A 9,470-nucleotide genomic window follows, 5' to 3' on the forward strand; every position below is an offset into this window, starting at 1 on the left:
GCTGTGCTCTGCCCTGGAGGCTGCCTGGGCTTGGGGCTCTCCCTGAGGCTGGGAGGCACTGGGAGGTGCTGGCAAGCTCAGACAGACTGTGCTCCTGAGTGTGTAACCCTGCGGTTATCTCTGAAAAACCAAACAGCCTGCCAGGTTATATGTGTGTGCGGCTAATGCGGGAGGAAGTTTCACAGCCCTTGAGCTTGTCCCAGTTACCTTTCATCTCCTATAGCCTTTATCATCTCCCCAAAAGGCCTGGGACTGCCTTAACTGGAGATGGAGGCTGTGATGGTGGGTGCTAGGTTAAAAATGTCTATTTTCTTCAAGAATAAGGCAATCTACATCCTGGCATACTTTAGATATGTGGACGACTCACACATGCTGAAGATTCTGGGCTGCCCTGTCTTTACCCTGGTATCTCCACACCACACAGCCTGCTCAGGACAGCTTCTCCCCTCAACCATGTGGGATGCAATGCCAACCACACCCAGCATCTCCTGCATGACAGCATCCCATGCGCTCTCCCCATCTCCCTCCCAGCCAGCTCAGGCAGCACTGTCTGCTCATGTTGGTGTCATCTGGCCCTTGATACTTCCCAAAAAGCCACAAGGCCACAGCAAACGTGTTTGGCTGGATCAGTGCAGCTCCAGTCTGAGGAGAGCCCCATAGTCATGGTCCCAAGGCTCACACATCTTTGTTTCCCAGAAAAAAAGTAGCTGGGTCATGCATTCGTGCTAGATGCTGCAATCTGTGGCTGCCCAGAGCTTTAGTTTGCAGTAGACTTGCTGCTACAGCCAGCCCCAGGGCTTTCCAAAGGGACTGGCAGCATCAACTCACTGCAGGAAAGAGGTGCGCTGAAGGTCACAAGCCCCTGTGAAGCTCTTCCTTCGTGGTGGCAAGAGCATACCCTGAGGGTGCTTGGGGCAGGAGAAAAGCGAATGGTCTCATGGAAAGCGGAGACAGCAGCCCACATTGCCTTGTTGCTCTGTGTCTTTGGCTGATGGCACTGCAGGGAGGAAGGGAGGTCCTGCCAGGAGGTCTCCCGCCTCTACTGGGCTTGATTTTCCTGGAACTGGGATGTATTGGAGGCCTTTATTATGCTTGGGTCTAATGGTGACCTATGGCTTGCTGTTGACCTGTGGGTTTAAAAGGTTTTGAAAAAGGGACCCACAGACTGAATGGCCAGTATCAAGCAACCGCTGCTTATAGGTAATGCGGTTAAGCCAGAGTGAGCTGGGAGGAATGAAAGAGGGTGCCACCCTAAAAGAAGAAAACGAGTGCAGCGCTTTATGTCCCAGGACTTAGTGGCACAGTCCCTCCAAGGGACAAGAAAATCCTCAGCGCCAACACTCCCACATTGGTCTGAAGGGAAAATGCAGAGACCACCCGCTTCTCAAGAGGCGACTGTGCTCCGGAGGGTGGATGTCAGCACTTCCCCGTGCATTTGGGCACCTCCTGGGAGACTGCCAGTCTCTGAGAAAGGCCTTGCACACCTTAAAAATCAGCACCTCAGTAGCTTCTGGGCATCCCGCTTGAACAGACAGGTCAAATTACAGGAGATTTAAAAATCTTCCCTCAGGTTTTCCAGGGAGAGCTGGCGGGGCGTCTTACCAACAGCCACCTGAGACAAGATGAAGTTACAGTGAGCAGCAGTGAGCGTGTAGGCAAATCTTTTGCATTTATTAATTTGAAGATGATTAAAATTCTGGCAGTAAAATGAAAGAAAGACTACATGTTGGAAATTAAAACCCTACCCTGAGATGGGAGACTAGCCTCTAAAGCAGTCTTGGCAAGCCTGTTTGAATACTTCTTATATGAAAATTGAGGCAGTGTCAGAGCCATGGCTACAGGGCTCTCTCCTCTGCTTGCTTCCCAGTCTCATCCCAGCGAGTTTGCCATGGTAACATTGTCCCAGATGCTGAGCCCTGGAGATGATGTGCTAACTGCAGGGCCCGCTGGAGGTTTAGGATTGTTTTAAATAATGCAGGCTGCTTGATTAGCTGAACTAGCCTCTCTCTGCCAACACACTTGCTATGTATGGCAAACACACTCCATTTTTGGCTTCAAGTACACTTTCCATGTCATCAGTGCAAAAAATTAAGTGGACACAATATGTCATAAAGGTGAGGAGATACTCCAGACCCCTGCTTCCCCAAAACACACAAAAAAATCCCTCATTTATTTAACATTACAGGAAAGAAACCATTTAATCTACCAGCCACAAAGATAATATTAGTTTATCTTGGTTGCTGTGAGCGCTAGAAACTTGATACAGCAAGCTCCTCTGTGAGAAGGCGATTGTTTCTATTTTTGTCGGGACTGGTATTCATGGGATTAAGCAAGATGCTCTGGATGCAGCCGCAGGTCCCCGGGTGCCTGCTTTTGGGTAGTATGGCAACAGCGATGTTTTGCATGGGTCTAAAAGCCCAGTCAGTGTAAAGTGGTGTGTGGTGCAGTTTGATCTGGCAGAGAGCAAAGCTACCGTGAGTCATGAAATAAAGCCAAAATGCTCATCCTGCATGAGACTTTTGCAGCCAGTAGGATTTAGGCAGTGTTATTCCAGGGAAGAATACCAACCCTGCCTATGTCTCTTGTTCCCATCGAATCTTCCTGGAGTGCTCCTCCTCATCTTCGCTTGAGCAATTTCTCTGATTTCTCTGCTCATTCCAGACTCAAGGCAGACAGACATTCAACAGGAAAGACTAAATACAGCACCTACCAAAGCCCACTGCAAAATGTGGGTCCTACAATAGCAAACAGCTGTAGTTGCCTGGGCTGGTGCCCTTCTTGCTCCAACTGCCCACCTTCCTGGTGTCTGCTAGGTAAGGGGAACAGCTGCTGGTGACTGACTTTGGCAGCAGGGGCTGCATCGTGATGCCAGGCGGCAAGGGACTGACCCCATCCTACAGCTTTTCATCTCTTAATCCTATGGTCCAGAGACCTAGCAGGAGAGGGGAAGGTGACAAAAGTCCTCAAGCAAAACATGTGCTTGGGAAGTGACAAGATTTGTACCAAGTCCAGCCAGTATGATCACAACTGTTGGGTCTCCCAGGCTAATATCCTCAAGGTGGTCTGTGGACAGCCTGATGTTAGCATGCCATTCCTGGAACCCCACACCAAAAGGTGTCTTCTGTGCTCTTGCAGTATGAGAAGCAGACAGCAAGGCACATTTCCCATGCAGCTAATATTGTTTCCAGCACTGCCAATCAAGAAGGAAGGTATGAATGGGCTGTGATGAACAAAACCATGCATGCATCTATTTTAAAGCAGTATGGGTCTCCAGCACTTGCCATTCTCTCCCCTGGAGTGCACCGTGCCATCTGCCACAGTAAGCGCAAGTGCTGATGCTGAAGAGCAGCACCCTGCAAGGCAATGGGAGAGATTTCATGGTCAGCGCTAACCTGATCTTGTCACCTCTCTCGTTGTGTGTCAGGTTGAGGTAACTCAGTCGTTTAGCACAACATGCTCTTGCCTGCCTCTGAAGAGCTTTTGGAGGAGAAGAATTAGCCTGGAAGTATGTAGCAACTTACTGCATGGTAGCAGCAGAGATGCAAGGAGTACTCCTGTACATGAAATCCTACATCTGGGATTTGCACTGGGTTTGTGCTCAAAGCCAAGCTGATTGTGCAAGGTGAGAAGTCCCACTTCTGGCTGAAGAGTGAGGGTTGGCCACACTGCATCCCAGCACAGCACAGCACGAACAAGAAGCTGTGCAGGTATGTGCCAGCAGCAGGGATGCTCTGTTTCACAGGCACCTGGCTGCTAGCTGCAGCTCTCTGGATGCCAAGGAATGGATTAACCCTTACCATGTCTGAGACAGACCTTAGGAATAGCTAGGAAAGGAACAAAATGGAAATGCCGCTTGCAAGCAGTGTATCTGCAGCCAGGGTGTGCCCATGTCTCAGATGCTCTACACAACTATGGTCTCCCCAGTGCCAGAGGACAGCACCAAGGATTTTTAAAGGTCTGGGGTAGTTTCTACACCAGGAACAGGGTAGGGTTATTCAGCCTTGAGAGGACAGATGAGGTACAGCTGTGAGCAGCCAAGGAGGAACTGTCTTTCACCAGGTGAAGCTCTTGGGTGGCCTGTTACAAGGAAGCAAGATGAGCTGGTTTCTTCCCACAGTGCAGAGCTGAGAGGAGGAAGTGCCTGCTGTGGGATATTGAGGCTTGCAAGAGTTCAGAAAGGGATACCTTGAAGAAAAAGCCATCAAGGACTATTAGATGGAGACACCTTGTCTGGCTCAAGAAATGCTGATCACTGGAACCTGGATGAGGTTTCGGGGACGACTGCACATTTTCCCAGTTCTCTCTCTCCTCCTTAAGCATAATTTCTTTTTCTTTGTGGCTTTTTCCCCCTTGATTTTGTGGAAAGCTCCTTGGGGAACAAGAAAGGGAGGTGATGTGTGGCCCACAAGCTGTCCCAGGGTTATAATGCTTTATTGCTCGCTGGCAATAAGAAAGATCTGCTGTGATAGCCTGAGAGGAGGGCAGATTGGCCTGTTTTATAGCCTCCTTTGTCTCCCAGCAGCACTCAGTACTGCCTGGAATCATTAGAGAAGTGACCCTGGCAGTGCTGGCAGAGGATGAGGTTTGCTGTTGCTTCCTGTATAAGCACCTTCACCATGCGCTTCGCTTCGCAGTGGGCTGCACTGTTGTCCCAGGTCTGGAGCAATCAAAGTAGGTGAGGTTTTAATGCAAATACTGAGAGCAGGCATCAGTGACTCCAGGGCAATATCGTGAGTCAAGGAGGACATCCAGGACACCAACTGTGCTTCTGGCAGTGAGGACTGAGTGTACCCAGATCCCAACCTGCACCATGATGTTCATGGAGGGAACACACATGGGTGGGTCAGATGAGAAGCCATGATGTGTATGAGCTGGTCCCTGCTCTGGCTGAGCCTAGCAGCACTGGCCAAGTGCAGATGCAGCCTTCAGTACGTAGAGAAGGAGGAAAAATCTGCAGACTGTTGGAAATCAGAAAGCCAAATTCTTCTAAAAAATGAAATCTGGTCAAAACTGGGTGGGGAGGAGCTGTTCCGGGGGCATGTTAAAGGCAGGCTAATTTTCCAAGAAATGACGGATCAGATGTTTTCTTGAGAAGTTACATGCATCTAAAGAAGAGATGATAAAGACATTTCTTTTTCTTGGTATGCCTTACTAAGCAGCTAAAAACAGCAATGTGATGCTAACAGTAGATATCTGATGCTGGAGCAATGTTGGGCTTGCTGCTTCTGGAAGAGGAGGACCTTTTAATCATGATTTGGGTTTTCACTCTGTTAGATAATGAGTTCAGCCAAGGGACAGTGAGAATGTGTCATTGCCTACGTGTTCACTCTGTATGGTGAATGCAGAACCAGAGATGGGGTATGGGCAGGGAGGAACTTCAAGGTATTAAGTAGAAGATGGAAAAACAGAATAGAAAGGAAGACCTCTGCTATTTTTTTTCTGCGAACAGTTTTACTTCTGTTTGGGGAAGAGCAAGGTGTGGCCAGCTGGTTATTCTGGGGTAAGTTTCCTGGTCCCAGTCAGATCTGCCAGGTCCTGGACACGTAGTGTAGAAACATGTCAGTGTGAGGCGGCAGCTTGGCTGAAAGCAGGGCTGGCTGGAGGGGTGAGCAAAAGTGTGTACGACAGTGTAGCGGCTGTGAAGAGTGGAGGCCCTGTGCCAGAAAGCATGGTGGGGCACAGAGATGAGGCCAGATGAGACAATGAGGGGTCAGCTACTGCCCATGAGAGTCAACCAGACATCTGTAATGATGAATTCAATCTGCAGTCATTATAAGCGGCAGCCAACACTGCACTTTATCCAGCCACTGTGTTGCTTAATCTTTTTAGCCAATCTTACCCATCTGTGCAAGGGACACTCAGGTGCTCATGAGTGGGTTGCCCATCTTCCCATACTCTTGGCCATAACCTGTGGCAAGGGGGGACAGCAGCACTTCAGTTTGGTTTAAATACCATGTCCAGGATAAACTCACCTCATGGACCTGCCTGGCAGGAGACACCTCAGTGGAGCAGGGTATCAAAGGACTGGAAACAATCCTTCAACATCCATATAGATGGGTGTGAATCTATGTATGTGTGTGTGTCACCAAGTGGGAGGCCCCTAATGTCCTACTAGCACAGTTGTCCCCCGGAGAGATGCTTCTGTTGGTGTGGGCTGACGGTGATTTTTGCTCCAAAGGTGGAAGGATCATAGCCCCAGAGCCAGGTCAGAGCTACCAGGGCTAGGAGACTTCCCCTGCATCATCCTATCCTGGGCTAAACCTGGGCTTGGCCTCCTAGCAGGGTCTATCACCTTGTCCCACCTCCTTGGTGAGGGTGCAGGGAAGATTTGAGTGGGGTTTGGTGGCAGCCTGTGAGGCTGGAAGGTGGGATGTGCGACAGGGGTACTGTAAGGCCGGGCGTGGGCTATGGTATCTGCGAGTGGAGGTCCTGATTTCCTTCTCCATCTTCCCCGGGTCTCACGGATAACTCAGAGCCTGGGAAGAGCAGGACGACAAGACAGGGCTTTCCTGCAGCCTTCTGCTGCTCCCCAGTGGCGGCGTGGAGAGGCATCGCAGGCAGATCCTGATGGGTGATCTTCACCCTGAGGGGAGATTACGAAGAGGCTGTGGCATCTGCAAGTGGAGGTCCTGATTTCCTTCTCTATCTTTCCCAGGTCTCACGGATAACTCTCACCGGACTGGGGAAGAGCAGTATGACAAGCATGTGGGGGAGATGCAATCACGAGCTTAGAGTTTTTTGAAAGCAAGCAAACATTTTTAGACCCTTTTGGGCACTAAAAGTACCTTCTGGATTTATTTTCCAGAGTCAGTGAAAGAGGTTGAAACCGGCTCAATTTCCTTACCCTGATAATTCACTCACTTCTTGAAAAGATTGTCCATTCCTGTTCTGTAACAAATGGCATGAGGGCAAACACATCAAGTTTCCAACCACTTCTAGGGTGATGAGAGCAGCGTAGCTCTTGCTGTTACTGCTGAGAGCAAGAAAATGTTTCCTTAGTGCATTCATGAAATTAGTCCTCCAGCTTGCCTGAATGTCATTCCTTTCAAAATTAACCCTTTTAATTAATGGAAAGAATACTATGGTAAAGGGTGCTGTTACTTTAAGTTTCTTGCCACGCTGCATCACAGCAGGTGCTAGTATTTCCTAGTTCTCCCCAGCAGTGCCTTAGGTTTGTAAACTTATTTTTCCAGGGCTGTTTGGTCTTTGGGAGGACTTGTCCACAGGTCTCGGTGTTCGTGTTCCTCCTGCCTATGCTGACGATCTTGGAGGCTGAAAGTATCACTTGTGAGACCGCTTCGTTGCTCATTAAAACACCCACCAAGGCAGATACTGCCACTGCTGCTGCTTGCTTTGGGACTGGTGCTGGGCACGTGTGCTGGCCACAAGGGTATTTCAGTTTGAAGCTGAAATAAAAACCGCCTTTATTAAAATAGTTTGGAATGCTCTGAAATTTTATTTTGAGGAACTTCAGCATTGAATAAGATGTTTTCCTAGGAAGAAATGGGTGTTTCATGAAATCCAGTTTTTCTGCTGGAATAAATTTTAGACAACAGATTGCAGGCAGTTTAATTTTGAGCATGGACACTCAGCACAGAGTCAAGTAGAACTGTACTTTCTTTATGGGAATAAGGTTGCAGTAGCTTAATAACTGGTGTGAGGCAAGGTGTCCCACTGAAAATTTTTTTCTTTACAAGCATGACAACCCTCATCTTTAGGAAAAGAGTGCTTAAAAGTCACTGTAGGTAAACAGGAATAGTTTAACACTTCTTACACGAACAATGAGAAGAGAATTTGATCAATCATATAGCAGAAAGGATACATATAATTTTATGTGAACAATATAAAATTGATCACACTAATGTGAAACAGCCTTTGGATATTTGAAAAAATTGTTTGCTGTACTAGGAATAGTTAAAGGTGAAAATGTTATTTTGCACTTATTGGGACATGGTGCTGGACTTTTATATAGCATTTTGCATGCTGTTGTTCAAGTGAGCACTGATTTACTCCCTCTCATCATTTTGGCAAGAGCTTTTTGCTATCTTCAAGCCCCCCCTTAGCTTTTGGAGGCAGAGAAAGGAGAATCTAAATGTCAGTGAGAAAAGGAGACTTCCCAGCTGATGGAATTGTAAAGAAAAACCTGAAATCTCTCCAGAACTTGGGGCAAAAAAAGCCAGTACCTCGTAGAGCAAAAGCCACTGTCTGTGCATACATATACCTGTACATTCTTCTATCTATACACATATATTTTAAATACTTTCACTTAAAATCACGCTTTTAAAAAAAATCTCCTGCATTTTAAGAGGCTGGCCACACCAGGTGTCCATCACTGCTGTCCCAGCTCCCCAAGCTAATGCTCAGGTGCACCCACTAACTTCTGGACCCTTTTCCACAGTCCCTCTGCTGCCACATGCACTTGCCAGCCAGCTGCTGCCAGGAGTTACTGCTTTGGTGGCGTGGTTACGCCATGGGGGGAGCCTGATATCAGGGGAAGGCAAAGGCCTTGCTGGAATGAAATTGAACTCAAGGACAGGTGGGCAAGGAGAGCCCACTAGACTCCCAGGACCAATGCACATTGCAACCCCCAGCCCAGAGAACTACTAGGGGCTTGCACATCCACCTGGGCAGGCTGCCATGGCCCCTTCCCAGGCTGAGGAAATGATATGGAAAGTGGGAAAAGGATCACATATGCTGGGCACCTCCCTGGGCAGCCCAGGGAGGCAGGAGGGTCCCTGCTGGGGCCTGCCCAAAGTGCTGTCCTCCTCCTTCCCATCACAGAGGTATTGCTCTTGGGGGGAGTCTCTTTGTCCCCTTCCTTGGGTTGGCTCTCACAGTGGTACAGGCTCAGTGCCTGGGTGGAGGCAGTGCTGGACATCCTGGGGAGAAAAGAGTATGCTGGGGGGGTGGCAGGGCTGGGGCAGCCCCTGGAGATGGGGCAGATCCCCAGGGACCTACCACAGCTCTCGGTGCTGGCCTGTAGGGGTGATGAGGGCATCGGGGCTTTCTGCACAGCCTGAGGGTGCCTGGATACTGCTCTGTTGTGCGTCCATCTGTCCTTTCCGCTCCCTCCCCTGACCACTAGGACCCCCTTGCCTGGTGTCCCTGCCACAGGGGTGCTCATCATCCCTGGGACCTGCACACTTCTGTTTTCTGGGAAGCGCCCTGGGAAACCAATTGCCCAGGGCCGCTGGGACCCTGCCCCAGAGAGAGAGGACAGCTGGGCGAATCTGCCCCCTGGACTGCAGCACCGGCAGGGGTGCATATGGGCACAGGGGGGTGCCTAATGCTCACGGGGCACCACATCCTGGGACAAATGGTCTCTGCGGCCATGTCATGGGCTGGGGACATCTCCCTTGTGCAACACCCTGGTCTTTCAATCTACCTGATGGTGCCTCTGCCCTGAGCTCCCAGCTGACTTGGCTGTGCCAGAGCCCTTCCTGTGCCAGTCCCATGGCTGGCATCCAGTA

The sequence above is a fragment of the Haliaeetus albicilla genome, chromosome 1 (genome assembly GCF_947461875.1).
Source record: "Haliaeetus albicilla chromosome 1, bHalAlb1.1, whole genome shotgun sequence".
NCBI lineage: Eukaryota > Metazoa > Chordata > Aves > Accipitriformes > Accipitridae > Haliaeetus > Haliaeetus albicilla.